Genomic DNA, 16150 nt, shown 5'->3' on the forward strand with positions numbered 1-16150 from the left:
CCATATCAGAGTGCCTGGACTCAAGTGCCAGCTCCACTCCCATTTCCAGCTTTCTGGTAATGCATAACCTGCAAGCAACAAGTGATAGCTCAACTAGTTGGGTTACTACCACCCACATCAGAGACTCAGACTGATTTCCCAGGGGAATTTGGGTAGTAAGCCAGTGGATGGGAACTCTTTTTCTCTCCTGATTTTCAAATAAATTATAAATAAAATTTCAATGTAGTCATTTCCCATAGGAAGCTAACATGCTAGTGTGCAAATGAGCATTAATCCCAGAATCGCCTGGGCAAATATAAAATTCCAACCTTGACAAGGCCAAAATAGCAAAAGTACCTGAGGCATTAACAATGTACAATGTGTATGATTTCAACCAGAGAGGACAATTTCATGTGAACGCCCCATGATGAACCAGATATTCAATTCCATTTTTTAAAATCTTCTCTGTAAGGAAATAGCTAAATTACATATGATTTTATTTAACCACTTCCATAGAGTTTCTTTCCTTAAATAATGATTCATTTGATCTTGAAAATTTTACAAGATTAGAGCAATGGTATTTCCCTTGTTTCCAAAAATTGCCACCATTTTGGTGATGCTTTCTGAGGGCACAAGCACACTGAGAAGCCCAAAGCCTGGCCCTGTCTCTGAAGATAATGCTCGTTGTTTGGACTGTGACTGGCCATATCCCATTTGGACTGCTCTTATTCTGCCAGACATGGGTCAGTGACTTTGCTTTCAGGAATCATCCTGCCTTACAGCCTGTAGTTCAGATTGTCTGCTTGTGGAGTTTCCCTGATTAGAGGATCTTACACGGTGGATTCTGCTGGAGCCCTAACTTCCCAGACCTCAAAATGTAGTTGTATGTGCAGTTAGGGTCTTTATAGAAGGAATCAGATTAAAACAAGGTGATGTGTGCAGTTCCTATTCGTGTATGACTTATACTAAAAGGAGGCATTTGGACACAGAGACAGATATTTATGAAGGAAAGATGCTAAAATACAGAAAGAAGACCACTTGTAAGCCAAGAATGCCTGAGGCCAACAGATGCTAAGCAGTGGCACAGCCCTAGGAAGGTGCCAACCCTGTGGACACCTCAATCTCCAACTTCTGTCCTCTGAAACTGTGAGACCATACATTTCTGTCAAGTAGGTCACTTAGTTTGTGACACTTTGTTATTAGCCATAACAAGATAATACACTGTGTATTTCCATAGACATATTTTTACAAAACTAACGTCTCCAAGATTTTTAACCCTATAGGAAATTTCTCTCTCTAGGATTATTTACATTTACACCTAAATGTAAATTTAGAAATAGCACCTGGAGTCCGGACACTATGTGGCCATTAAAAAAGTAACAGAGGGCAACATTGTGGCACAGTAGGTTTAGCTACAGCTTGTGTGCATATAAGGAAGGGTTGAAGTATGGGCTGCTCCACTTCCAATCCAGCTCCTTGCTAATGCCTGAGAAAGCAGCAGAAGATGACCCACACGGGAGATCCAGATGGAGTTCATAACCCCTGGCTTTGGCGTGGACCAGCCCAGGCTGTTGCAGTCATTTAGGGAGTGAACCAGCAGAAAGATACTCTCTCTCTTTCTCTCTCTCTCTCTCTCTCTCTCTCTCTCTGCCTGCCTATCCCTCTCTATAACTCTGCCTTTAAAATAAATAAAATACATTAAAAAAAATTATAGCAGCAACTGAAATGTTCTTGGTAGGAATACTTTCTGTTCTGGGATGGACTTCACCAAGAAGCTTGGCTGGGACTTCCTCTTCCATGTGCTGCTACCTCTGACAGATTGAGAGGGAGGGTAGCAGATACACCCTCAGGGAGAATTAAAGAAGCCAAAAATGCTCTTGTGCTCAGAATGAGAGAGGAATATGCGAGGCACACAATGTAGTTCTGTATAAAGATCTCTTAATGCTTGGGTTACTACCATATTTACTTTAGGGATTAAAGAAACCATTGTATGTCCTGGCTCAGAGTGAAAGGCATTTTAAAATCCATCCAAATGGCTGTCCCTGTGAAGGAGTGCCTACAAAATAAATAACTTCTGTTCTTTCACAATAAGACAGCGGTAGGGAGTTTTCCCCATCTGGGCTTGAAAGGGGAGGAGAGGCCTGGAATATATATCCACCATATGGGCAAAGCTGTGCTGATTTAATCTATTTTGGAAGAAATAAATTTCAATAGGTCCAATACTGTCATTTCAAGAAATATTTTTCTGAAAACCTATGGTTATATTAAGTACTGGGAATATGCAATTGAGCAAAAACAGGCATGGTCCCTTCCTGTAGGAAATCACACTGGACTTCAAGAAAAAGATAGTACATTGAAAATCATGACTGCATGTCTAAATGTAAAATTTCAACTGTTACAGGTACTATTAAAGCTTTATTTATTTGTTTAAGAGGCAGAGTTACAGACAGAGAGAGGAAGAGACACACAGAGAGAGACCTTCCATCCACTGGCTCACTCCCCAAATGGCTGCAATGGCCAGAGCTAAGCCGATCCAAAGCCTGGAGCCAGGAGCTTCTTCCAGGTCTTCCACAAGGCAGGGACCCAAGCACTTGGGCCAGCTTCCACTGCTTCCCCAGACCATAAGCAGAGAGCTGGATTGGAAAAGGAGAAGCTGGGACATGAACCGGCACCCATATGGGATGCCAGCACCCAGGTGGAGGCTTAACATTGCCAGTCCCTACTCCCTACAAGTGCTGTTAAGAGAAAGTACACATTGAATGAGAGTCAGTAACAGAATTGAATTTATCAAAGAGATCAGAGAAATCATCTGTGGCGGAGCTTTTTACTTTTTTTAATTTTTTTATTTTATTTTTATTTTTTTGCTACCCAACACATCTTCAAATGTCAGAGCATTTCCTATATTATAAGCCTTGGTGGGAATCAGAAAATGCCTCCTACTATAGACATATGCAGCTGCCTTGTGGCTGTAATGCTATGGACTCTCTATCTACTCTGTAGCAAGGGAGGGGAATTTTTCTCTGCCAAGAGCCATTGGCTATGTATAGCTTTATTCACAAGCCGTACAAAATTATCAGCTTAAAAATTAGCCTGCTGTATAGATTTATTGGATTTGGATTCCCACCTACAGTTGCCTTGGCAGGGCCAGACAAAATGATTTTAAGGGCCTTTTATGGCCCATGAGCTGGACATTCCTCATCCCTGCTATAGGAACACATAAGTGGCACCAAGACAAACTCTACCATGTGGTGCTTAGTCACTGTGCAGACCAGTTCCTGAAATAAGTGAGCATGTTCATCTTGGATATCAGAACTTAGTTCTGCAGTCTACACTATCATTCCATCTGTGAGTTACAAATATCTTCTCAAATCATTCTTTTATATCTATATCTATATATGGATATAGATACATAAATAGATATAGTTTGTCAGGAAAAGCTTCCATTGTTTTTAAACACAAACCTTGAATGACACAAGGTTTCTCCATAAGAAGTGCCACTTCAGCAGAGATCTGAAGGGTCAGTAGGAGTTAGCTAGCAAAGAAGAGAGGCAAAACCATTTCAAACAGAGAGAAAATAACAGTGCAAGTGAGGAGGAACTGACAGTGTGATATGGGTTGTATGGGTAGAAAAGCAGACCACGAAGGGGAAACCACTGGGCTACAAAGACTTTAATGGAGTTGGAAGCAAATTAAGAGACTTAAGCAATATTTAAAAAGCATTGTTACATCTTCTAGGATAGGCTGACAGCTTTGACATGAAAAGAAAACAAATGAAACAAAGCAAGTTTAAGAGTGGGTAGGCAGAAGGAGAAATCACAACTTTAGTCAGAGACACAATAGTTTTAAGGGATGTTAAAGGGATCCAATGGGAGATGCCAAGCATGTGTTAAGTCTATCAGGCTATAGTACAGAGGGGAAGCGTAGGTCAGATGTATAAATCTGGAATTCACAGCTGTATGTATGGCAATCAAAGATGATACGAGCTCCTATTGAGAGAAAATACTGAGTGAGAGAAGGGCCTAGAGCCAAGTCTTGCAGTTGTCCACTGGATAGTGGGTCAGGTACAGAAAGATAAACCTGATAGAGAGACAGAAAAGCAGCAGCTAGAGGTGATGTGGGCCATGGATATATAAATTTCCAATCCAGATTCTTGTCTCCTGCAGAGGTAAAAACACTAAGTGGGCTGGCGCCGTGGCTCACTTGGCTAACCTTTGGCCTGTGGCGCCGGCACCCTGGGTTCTAGTCCCGGTTGGGGCGCCGGATTCTATCCCGGTTGCCCCTCTTCCAGGTCAGCTCTCTGCTATGGCCCGGGAGTGCAGTGGAGGACGGCCCAAGTGCTTGGACCCTGCACCCACATGGGAGACCCGGAGGAAGCACCTGGCTCCTGGCTGCGGATCAGCGCAGCACGCCGGCCATAGCAGCCATTTGGAGGGTGAATCAACAGAAAAAGGAAGACCTTTCTCTCTGTCTCTCTCACTATCTAACTCTGCCTGTCAAAAGAAAAAAAAAAAAAACACTAAGTGGAGATTAGTATCATGCACGGATAGGAACAGAGTTTAACAGTGATGGAATAAACACATGGGAGTGTAGACTATCCCACACTGAAAAATACACAATATGAGTGGACCAAAGAGGTGCCATGAACAGTAAAGAGGAGCAAATGAAAATGATACCTCTAAGCAAGCATGAGAGAGGCCCATCAAAGACCAGTCCACAGTGGAAGAACAATATTCTCCCAACTCCCACTACTTTTTTAGTAAGGAAGGTAGTGATATCCCAACCAAGTATACAATGAGGATGGGGTCTGGTATGCACCCTGGTCCCCTATTCTACAGGTGCATCCCAAGAAGGTAAGCATGTCACACCAACAATTGAAGAGATAGGGTTACATTGTAAAGATACAAGAGAGGCCTGTACTATGGTATAGTGGGTAAAGCCACCAGCTGCAGTAACAGCATCCCATATGGGCACCAGTTCAAGACCCGACTGCTCCACTTCCGATCCAGCTCTCTGCTATGGCTTGGAAAAGCAGTAGAAGATGGCCCAGTGGGAGACCTGGAAGAAGCTCCTGGCTCCTGGCTTCAGACTGGCCCAGTTCTGGCCATTGCAGCCTATTAGGGAGTGAACCAGTGGATGGAAGACTTCTCTCTGTCTCTGCCTCTGCCTCTCTGTAACACTCCCTTTCAAATAAATAAATAAATAAATCTTTTAAAAAAGATTAAAAAAATTCTAGATCACCTAAATTTAACTAACTGCTTAGTTACGCCATATCACAGGGATGTGAAGGAAAAACATGAGACTCTCCAGTTTCTAAAGCCATAGAAAAGAGGGATGGTAAGGAAGAATGAAGTCTGGTTAACCAGCTCGAGTGTTCCAGAGTTTCTTATGTACAGTAAAGAGGAAGCAATGTCTGATGAACTCAACAGGGTACCCATGGGAGAAATTGGTGATTGTTGGGAACTCTGGGTCTCTAGAGTGAGGGGGCATATGCCAGGCTGGAATTGAGGTGAGGAAATGAGATGCAAGCATAGAGAATTTACAGGCTTAGTTATCAAGGGATGATGTGAAATGAGACTCCAGTTGTATTAAAGGTGTGGCCTTTAGGGAGTTTTATTTGCATGTGTTTGTCTGATGCAAAGAAGGATTTGAACTTATGTGTAAGGCATGAGAAAGATTGCATTAAAAAAGAGAGGCTGAATGTTCAAAACAAAGATAGATTTTGATAAATTATTGAGAAGAAGTGGGCCAGAATCCACATTTCAGGGGAAAAGGGACTGATCTCAGGTAGCAAGAAGAGGCTAAGGATAATTGGTGTGGGTGCAAGTAATTTTGCAAGGCTGTTAGGGAGAAATTGAAGTGGTTCTAATCTTTTTACTTTTATCTGGAGCATTAGGGGGAGTGATCAGATATGAAGCTTAAAGCAAGTAAAGGAGGTTCAGAAAGACTTTAGAAAGAAGTTTTCAAAGGAACCATCTACCTTTTTGGGGTGGCTTTCTCCAGCAGGCAGGGCTATAAGTATATACTTTGTGCAATCTTCATTGCAACCTCTTAGGTATACAGCCTATGCACTTGTACAGGTTCCTACTCCTGGAAGAACCCCACACTTGGTTGAATGCTCTGCCATTCCTGTCTAGAAATTCTTAATAATGGTTTGACAATGAGCTTGCATTTTTATTTTGTACTGGGACCTATAAATTATGCAACCAGTCCTGATAGTAGAACTTTAGAACTTTGCCCATATTGTATTGAGATTTCAAACTTTCATTCAGAAAATACTGTTTGAACTATGAAAGCAATGATTAGGAATAGTTTTTGTCATGTTAATAGAATTTTTTTTAATCTCAAAGCATACTACTAAGAAAATCCTATTAAAATATTCCAGCATTCTTCTCATTGCTAAAATATACAAAAGTATCATCAATTTTGCAGATACTAACAATTTTGTGAGTTGTCACATCTCTGGTAACCTGCAATGTTTTTTGCAAATGAACTGTGACAAGAACTAAAAGAGCTTTTGCTACATTTCAGTCAATTAAAATGTTATATTAATCATATGATGCTATTTTTATAAATAGTATTGTCGAGTCTCCTACTAATTGATAACTTGAGAATGCCAAGCCTGATATAACAAGATTTGCTAATTTTCTCCATACATATTGCATATATAGTTAACATATTTGCCAAACAATCGCATTGGTGTTCTTTTTTTTTTTCCTGAAAGGTAGAGAAATGGACAGACAGAGATCTATCATCCACGGATTTACTCCCTAAATGCCTGAAACAGCTGGGGCTGGGCTAGGCTGACCCAGAACCAGGAAATCAGTCTGAGTCTCCAAGCTGGATGGCAGGGACCCAACTACTTGCGCCATCATCTGCTGCCTTCCAGGTTATGCATTTACAAAAAAAGCTGGAATAGAAGTCGAGCCACGACTCAAACCCAGGCACTCTGATATAGAATGCAAGCATTGCAAACAGACACTTAACCATTATGTGAAGCATCTGCCTCAAGTCTGGTATTTACACTTAGGTTCCTCAAAATAGAGATTATGTGAGAGACACATTACTGTGTGTGTCTGCCCATTATTTACAAAAATAACATTTTAAAAAGATTTATTTATTTATTTGAAAGGCAGAGTTAGAGAGAGAGAGAGAGAGAGAGAGAGAGAGGGGGAGAGGGAGAGAGAGAGATCCATCTATCTATTTACTGGATCACTCCCCAAATAACCAGAGCAATGCCAGGAGCCAGGAGCTTCATCCAGGTTCCCCATGTGGGTGGCAAGTACCCAAGCATTTGGGCCATCCTCTGCTTCTTTTCCAGGTGTGTTAGCAGGAAGCTGGATTGGAAGCGGAACAGCCAGGGCTTGAACTAAACCCACATGGGATGCCAGCATTGTGGGTAGCAGCCTAACCTGCTGTGACACAACACCAGCCCCCAAAAGGAAACATTAAATGGAGCTCTTGGCAAAATTCCTGGTCACATTCAGAGAGAACAATGTTGTTTATGTGGGAATGCTGTGAGAACAGTGCTCTGACAGCAATTGCCGGGAACGGTCCCTAAGAAGTGAAACTTGAAAAAGATCTTCAGGTTATTTAATAAATTGTATAGGGCTGGCGCTGTGGCTCACTTGGTTAATCCTCCTTCTGCGGCGCTGGCATCCCATATGGGCACTAGGTTCTAGTCCTGATTGCTCCTCTTCCAGTCCAGCTCTCTGCTTTGGCCCCAGAGGGCAGTGGAGGATGGCCCAAGTGCTTGGGCCCCTGCACCAGCACGGAATACCAGGAAGAAGCACCTGGCTCCTGTCCATAGTGACCATTTGGGGAGTGAACCAACGGAAGGAAGACCTTTCTCTCTGTCTCTCTCTCTCTCTCTCACTGTCTATAACTCTGTCAAATAAAATAAAAACAAAAAAATTGTATAAAGGATAATTTCCTGCTTTCAATCGTTACATTACAGTGTGATGTGGCCTCAGGGGCAGCTGTTTCAAGGGTATTGCAATGGTTACTTTTGTGTCCACTAGACTATGGGATGCCCAGGTGGCTGGTAAAATACTATTTCCATGTATTGGTGAGGGTGTTTCTAGAAGATATTAGCATTTGACAAACTGAGCAGACATCTGCCGTCGTCTGTGGGCAGGCACCATCCAATCTGCTGAGAGCCCAATCGAATAAAAAGGTGGCAGAGGACAAAGTCGCTGTTTGAGCTGGAACATGCATCTTCTGCTCTTAGCTATTCTTTTTGTTTCTCAGAAACATGGTCCTCTTATTGTTCTCATATAACCTGTGATGGTTTCCTGGCCCTCTGAAGGAGATACCTATTAATCCTCTTAAATGAAAAGAGTAGTGGGCAGCCACACCCTGGGGTGGTGGTGAGTGACAACACACAGAACAACCAACAGGCTCCCCACCACAGGCTGTTTTATTATCTGTTTCAAAAATCTGGTGGCTGGTGTTGTGGTGCAGCTGTGTCTTTTATACTCACATTCCATATTGAAGTGCTGGTTTACAGCCCAGCTGCCTTGCTTCTGATCCAGCTCCCTGCTAATGCACCTGGGAAAGTAGCAGAAGATGGCTCATTACCTAGACTCCTTCTACCTTTGTGGGAGACCCTGATGGAATTCCAGGCTCCTGGATTTGGCCTGATGCAACCCTGGCATTACAGCCATTTGGGGAGTGCACCAACGGAAAGGAAGATCTCATTCTGTGTGTGTGTGTGTGTGTGTCACTCTGCCTTTCAAATAAATAAAATCATCTTTAACAAATAACTTAAAAATCTGGAAAAATATGTCACAAAACAGAAATGTCTTTTCAAAGGTCAAGAAGAAAGGTCTTTGATGTTGCCTCAACTGGACAGGTGCCTCCAAAGAAACAAGCTTTCATTTCCAGTTTCCTTGGCTGCAGCCAGTAGGATACAAGAGCCCTGCAGGACTCTGGACTCAGACTGAATTACATCTGCTTCTCCTTCTTGCTGACAGCAGATCTTGGGGCAGCCCAGCCTCCATACTGTTATGAGTTAATTCCCATAGTACAAACACATTAAGGCAGAGATACAGACTGGAACTATACTGCCCCACTCAAGAAATGTCAGGGCCCACCAGAAGTTGGAAAATACAAGGAAAGATTCTCCCAAAACTCTCCAGTGCGAATGTAGCCCTCCCAGCCACCTTGAGTGTGACTTCTGGCTTCCAGATTGTGAGAGAATACATTCCTACTGTTTTAAATCATCAAGTTGGTTATCACTTCTTGAGGCAATCGTAGGAAAATAATACATCAGGTGACTTTCACAGTTTTCATGGATTTTTCTCGAAGAAATTAGAGGGGGAAAAAAGCAATTTTGATTGGAGACATGAGGGAAAGTTAATATAAGAAAAGAAATTTGAAATGGGCCTTAACTCTTGCTTAATACAGGACACAAGAAAATGTCCTGCCTTAGCTCAGGAAGTTTGAGCTGGCATTTCCCGCTCTGAATAGCGCAGTCTATCAGAGTCCTTCTACTGATTGTGTTGTGTCCAATCCTTGAACCCTCATTTTTCTGTCAGTCTCCCAGCCACTCTTGTCTTTCCTTTCTGTCTCTTGAATCATTCTCTTACTCTGGCTCTAAACCGACCCATCTCTTAAAGGTTGCTCTAGCTTGCTGGCCTGCTTGATCGTCTGCCACACCCCTCCTGAAATATCCCAGTCAGGTACTGGCCTACACGGCTCCTTCTCACATCCACACTTTGACCGCAGTAAAATCACAAAGGTGCTCAGATTGAAGTAGTTTCAAATTCCAAGAAGTCTGAGCTTAGGGGACCTCAGTGCTGCTCTTACTGACTTAATCTTTAAGGGAACCTCATTGTGCTGCCGAGCACCCATGCCAGCACTATTACCTCCCTTTCCTTCCCAACTGATTGTATCTCCTACTTCAGGGAGAAAACAGAATGAATTCCTCCCCGAATTCCTCTATTTACAAGGCTGTTTTCTTCTGAACATTTCCTTTTCTCCTCCACATCTATGTCAATGGGAGATTTGCCCCTGCCCTGTTCATGGATATGTCCACCTGTTCTCATGTAACACGTATTCACATGTACATGTACAGTTCACATTTAAGAGAAGAACACTAAGAAGCCAATCTAAAGCTGTGTGTTCCCAGGTTGAGCTTGGTGACTTCACTGTCATCTCCTGTCACTTTTGTTTCCTCTTCGGTTGGTCAAATTAACCTGAAGAGGGGATAATCTATCTTGTGCCTAAAAGATACTAGCTTGGCTGCCATTGGTGTGGAAATCAGTGCAGAAATTGAGCTGCTACTATCAAAAAGCAGGAAATAAGCTTCTACTGGATCTCCCTGGGTCCATCACGGTCTCCTTACGCTGGACTCTACCTCTGCACACTGTGGAAGTGAACCTGTGTGGGAAAGATTCATTCCCCTGCTAAGCATGGCTGAGTGGGGGACTGGGGACTTGGGCCTTCTGAAAGCAGCTTTCCTCCAACACAACTGTTCTCACTGCCTTGCCTTACTTCCACATCGTGGAGGTGGGGGAGGGGGTCTTCTTAGGCTTGCCTTAACAGTAGCCGTCAGATCTACTGTCACTGACCACTGACCATTGCCTGCTTTTAGTTTCCAAAACTGTGTGTCTGACATCCACACTCACATGAATTATTTGTTTGTGAGGCTTTATGAGTTCTTGAAAAATCTTTCTACCCTCATTATAATGGGGTTTCAGGACCCTTGGCTTAACATTATCTCCTGACCCCTGATAGTGACTAAGGGTGCATTCTTGCACAGATTCGTGTCAATAACTCGTTTTGTCTTCTACTTTCCTGCTAACCTTTCCATGGCCCTGTATATACATGTACAGCGCATAAACTTTACCATGGAGTGCAGAAAGTTCAAACTATGAACCAATGAATTATATTACAGAGAGAATTTTTGTCCTAACACAGGATTAGTGTTTTTAACGATTCCTTCCAGACCCTTCCAAGGGCCATTTCAAAATTCCTTTCTCAGGGTTCTTAAAAACTTGGAGTAACTGAGCTCTGCATTTTAACCACCCTGCAACCCCACTGATCACTGACCAGCCCATCTAACTAATGGACACCCTCGGAAACATTTTCGATCAACCATCTTCCTATGAGGTTGGAAAGCTATTAACACTAGTTTTATTTTGACTTCTGAAGGAAATTCTGGTGTTTTTTTTTTCCCTATTTTGGGAAAATGTGAAGATTCAAAACAATGGTCTGAAGCCTCAGGTCCCCAGTGCAAGCGTCAGTTAAAGGGTTCTTCTGTAGTGAGAGCAGCAGCTGGGCCTGTCCCTTATGGAGTTGACTATATTTTTGTTTTCACAGTTGTTCACATGTCAGTCTCTTCTTTAGACTTTGAACTCCCTAGAGGCAGGAAGGCAGGGACCCTCTCTTTTTCAAATATGTGTCCCTATTCTTGATTTGGTACCTACAAGAAAGATACTTCTTAGTACTTTTATTTTAGTAAATGTTCAGTAATTGTTTTGAGTGAATGAATGGGGCTATAAATCATAAAAGACATAGAGCCAAATAAATAATGACTCAATTCACATTGTCACCATATAAGTACAAAGAATACATATAAATAAGTTTCTCTGTGAAACATTTATTATTCTTTTCTTCTGTTAACATCATAAAAAAAACCTTTTTAATTCCATTTGCTTTTCATTCCCATATGCTCAATATCCTTAAGGGACGTTTTATAAAGTCAATAATCCATCATATAGAACATAAATCACATTTCCTGTCTGCAAAGCTGTCATTCTGTCACTCCCTTAGCTTTTCTGAATTGAATATCCTGTTTCCTGGAGTTATGTCTTGTGCACTTTTTCTTTTTTCTTCTTTTTAAATTTTATTCTTCTTGTTGAAAAATCACAAATTTCAGTAATACTTGGAGAAAGGGAGCAGAAGAAGTGAATTTAATGTGACCTTTAATTGTATGAAAATGCCTTTATTCTACATTTGTACTTGATTGATAGTTTGCCTGGGTAAAAAATGTCTGAGTTGGATATTATGCCTCTCAGAACCTCACTGTCATGTAGTTTTCAAAGAGTCTAATGCCATTCTAATACCCAATCTTTCGCATACCACCTAATTTTTTTCCTTTTTGGAAGTTTTCAATATATATTCTTTGCCCAAATGTGCTGAAATTCAAAATCATTTCCTTTACTGTGATTCTTTTCAAATTTATCCCGCAGGTTTTCAGTGACACTTTCGTTATGAAAACACATGCATTTTATTAAGTTCTGGGAGACCTTCTTATATGTTTTTATCAACAGTTCGCTAATCTCTATTTTCTCTTTTCTCACTTCCTTTGACTTTTTTAGCCAGATATTGCATGTCCATTATTTCCCTTATTTTCTTTCATTCTTCTATTATTTTCTTCTAATATTTTCTTCTAATTCCTATGTAATTCTCTAAATTTTACCAATTGAAATTTTTTACATTATCTCAATTCCTAGTTATTCTTTGAACTAGCTAATGTTTCTTTCTTTTTGTCTTCTCATTCTTGTTCCATGATACTGTATCATGTCTTACATCTCTGAGGCTGTCAGATACCTTGTTTATAGCATTTTACTTCTACAATCTGTTCTATCTCCACTTTCTCCATTTCGTTTCCCCCTCTGCCATGTTTTCTGGTTCAGAGTATTTTATACTGGACACTTCTTGTTGTATAATTCTACATAAATCCTAGGTTCTTACCCAATGCATAGCAAGCCAATCCCTGAGATAGGGGTAGTGGTAGAAAATGGGTGTTTATTTAGCAATGTGCAGAGTGAGGAGTTAGACAGCTGTTGCTCAATACACATGCCCAGAGAGATTAATGGCAGTGAATCTTTTTTTTTTTTTTTTGACAGGCAGAGTTAGACGGTGAGAGAGAGAGACAGAGAGAAAGGTCTTCCTTCTGTTGGTTCACTCCCCAAATGGCCACTGCAGCCAGTGCACTGCACCTATCTGAAGCCAGGAGCCAGGTGCTTCCTCCTGGACTCCCATGCAAGTGCAGGGCCCAAAGACTTGGGCCATCCTCCACTGCCTTCCCAGGCTACAGCAAAGAGCTGCACTGGAAGAGGAGCAACCAAGACAAAACCAGCACCCCAACCAGGACTAGAACCTGGGGTGCTGGCACCACAGGCGGAGGACTAGCCTAGTGAGCTGCGGCGCCAGCCCAATGGCAGTGAATCTTATAGACTGAAGTCAGGCTTGAGCAGTGCGTGATCAGCTCAAGAACAGGACTCTGGTTGTTCCACAGCGCTCATGGCTCCCTTTGGGCAGTGACAGGAGGCTGGCAGATGTTCCTTTGAGAATGCTGAGATGGCAGAGTGGGTTCCCAACCATCTGTCAATGGATAGAAGGTGACTATGTTGTTGGATCAGGGCCTGGGGTTCCTGTAATGCATCTCAAAATATAGTGTAGTGTTAGGATGTTTGCTGTAGAGATGATCATTAAATTCTGAGTCTTGGGACATGGAGTCTTGTGGGGCCAGCCTGGCCCATGCACCACTCCCTTAATTTAGTGAGTTAATCTTTAGTAAGGAGTTGACTTGCAGTTATCCAAGTGGAGACAGAGGGGCTGCAAACTAGGAGAGGGAGAGGAGATCCTGATAAAATCTACATCAACGGCATTAGGAATGGGGCTGTTTCACTCACTTAAATATCTAATTCTTGGCTATCTATTCTTGTTAAATTTAAGGCAGTTAAAGAACCCGACTGAGAGTTCTGTGTGCATCGGCAAAGCTTGTGAGTTAATGAACTTCTCTGAAGGATAATTAGCCTGAGTTGGGATTGTTCCCCTAAGAGACCCACAGTGTCAGTCACTGAAGGCATTCCCATGAATATGTCATTCCTCCCCTTTCCTGCCTGGCTCCTGGGTCCTAACGAGGAGGTAGAGGGACGGGGGCTTCCAAGTCCATCTGCCGACTCTCATTTTATTCCTGTTTTTGAAGTTCTCTATTTGCCCTGAGTAGCTTTTGAGTTCCAGTGTCTCCAGAGAATAAACCCATCTCTTTCTACTTCAGGGAGGGAAGACAGAGGTTAAGACAGTTCCACCGCCCTCGAAGGCAGGCAGGACCCTAAGAGCTTCCAGCTGTGTTTGCAAACCCCGACCAACCTCTCACCAATGCCTGGTGTCCCGATCCAGGGATTTCTTGGGAGATGCTTCTTGTTCACACTCTTCCTGTGTGGCCTGTGAGTGGCAGCTGTTTTTTATCTTCAATATTTTTAGCTGCTTCTCTCAGTTCTCTCTCCCCCAAATGTGTTAAGATCTCCTGCCCACTGTTTTCCTTTTGTCTGTTGTCTGCCTCTCTGTTTTCATTGCAGATTTAACCTTTCTTCTCCTTTCATGCCATTTTAGAAAATGTTTAGAGGAAAGAATCAATAAGGAATATTAGCAGACAGGAAGTTCACCTTAAACTCTTTGACACCGCTCTTGGTTTGCTGGTTTGAATTCTACATTATTTAGCAATAGCTGTTTCAGTTAAGATTGTGGCTATGAAATCATTTTCTACTGAGTACTAAAACTACCAATTATGTTTCTTTGATTTTCTGAGCATCAGAGCTTACTCCTACAAGCACTGATTAAAGTGTGTTATACTGTCAAGCTCTAGTATGTCAAACTTTCCTCATTAAAGGTTTTCATATCTTTACAGGAAAAAAATAAACTAGTACTTGCTAAGCATTGTCTGTGTGTTCATCACTGAATAGCTGCTTTCTGGTTTATTGTCAGAAAAGCCCTTTGGCCGGCGCCGTGGCTCAACAGGCTAATCCTCCGCCTAGTGGCGCCGGCACACCGGGTTCTAGTCCCGGTTGGGGCGCCGGATTCTGTCCCGGTTGCCACTCTTCCAGGCCAGCTCTCTGCTGTGGCCAGGGAGTGCAGTGGAGGATGGCCCAAGTGCTTGGGCCCTGCACCGCATGAGAGACCAGGAGAAGCACCTGGCTCCTGCCTTCGGAACAGCGCGGTGCGCCGGCCGCAGTGCGCCAGCCGCGGCGGCCATTGGAGGGTGAACCAATGGCAAAAGAAAGACCTTTCTCTCTGCCTCTCTCTCTCATTGTCCACTCTGCCTGTCAAAAAGTAAAAAAAAAAAAAGCCCTTTGAGGTTGGTTTCTGCTGTATTGCCATGACTGTTTTCATAGACAAAAAACCCAAACTCATAAGCTAAAGGAAATTTTCTAGTATCCTACACAGTTAGAACATACTGGCTGCTCCACTTCTGGTCCAGGACTGACCTCAGGGAGTACATAGTCCTGTGACATAAGGCAAGCAACTCACTGTCCCTCCCAAGTATGAGATTCACACATTCTGCCAAAATCAATAGGTTTCATGAGCATAAAATATGTCAAGATTTACAATTATAAATTATGATCAGTTGGTTTCTCTCTGAAAGTCGTGCTATAAATCATGGTTTACACATTGTTTTCGACACATCATATCTATCTTTAAAATTACAGGTTTGCACTGAAAAATCAAAACCACGTTTCAGAAAATATACAGTACAGCTTCCCGCTAATGTGCCTGAGAAGGCTGTGGGTGATGGGTCAAGAGTTTAGACCCATGCTGCCCCTGTGGGTGACAAAGTTCTTTGACCTGGCCCAGCCCTAGTTATTGAGACCATTTGGGGAATGAACCAATGGATGGAAGAGCTCTCTCTCTTTCTCTCTCATACTCTTTCTGCTTTTGAAATGAGTAAATAAATCTTTTTTAAAAAGACTACCTAGATGCACTCTGCTGATATACAGAATGTGTTGATAATTTGCCGATTTTGAGCAAGGTTTTTGTTTTTGTTTGTTTGTTTTTTTACAAAAAAATGGTTTGTTTTGTACTTTATTTACTATAATGATGCAATATGGTAAAAAAAAGATTATGGCACTGTGAAACCAGGTAATTCTTAGCTAATTTTCAACTCTGCCACCCCATAGCTGTGTGAATCTGAACAGATTTCTTACACTGTCATATCTCCATGTCCTGAGTTGGTACTGATTCTAACTAGCTTGTAGGTTTGATGAGGTGAGCCATTAACGGCATTGTGAAATGTATCCTTAGGGCTTGTCTCAAACAGTTTTATTTGTTGCAAAGAAAAAATCTGACTCAAGCTTACTCAAGTAAAAGGAGTTATTGTGAAAGTATGTGTGAATGGAAAGTTCACTGAGAAGTCATGGGGAATGACGGCAACCTGAGAAAC

The 16150-nt window shown here is 42.2% G+C and overlaps 1 pseudogene; it reads left to right on the forward strand.

The window, feature by feature from the left end:
* The first annotated feature begins 553 nt into the window (after positions 1-553).
* LOC133762325 (transmembrane protein 183A-like) overlaps positions 554-16150 on the forward strand; it is an 82434-nt pseudogene continuing 66837 nt past the window's right edge.

Source organism: Lepus europaeus, chromosome 1 (genome assembly GCF_033115175.1).
Source record: "Lepus europaeus isolate LE1 chromosome 1, mLepTim1.pri, whole genome shotgun sequence".
NCBI classification, from domain to species: domain Eukaryota; kingdom Metazoa; phylum Chordata; class Mammalia; order Lagomorpha; family Leporidae; genus Lepus; species Lepus europaeus.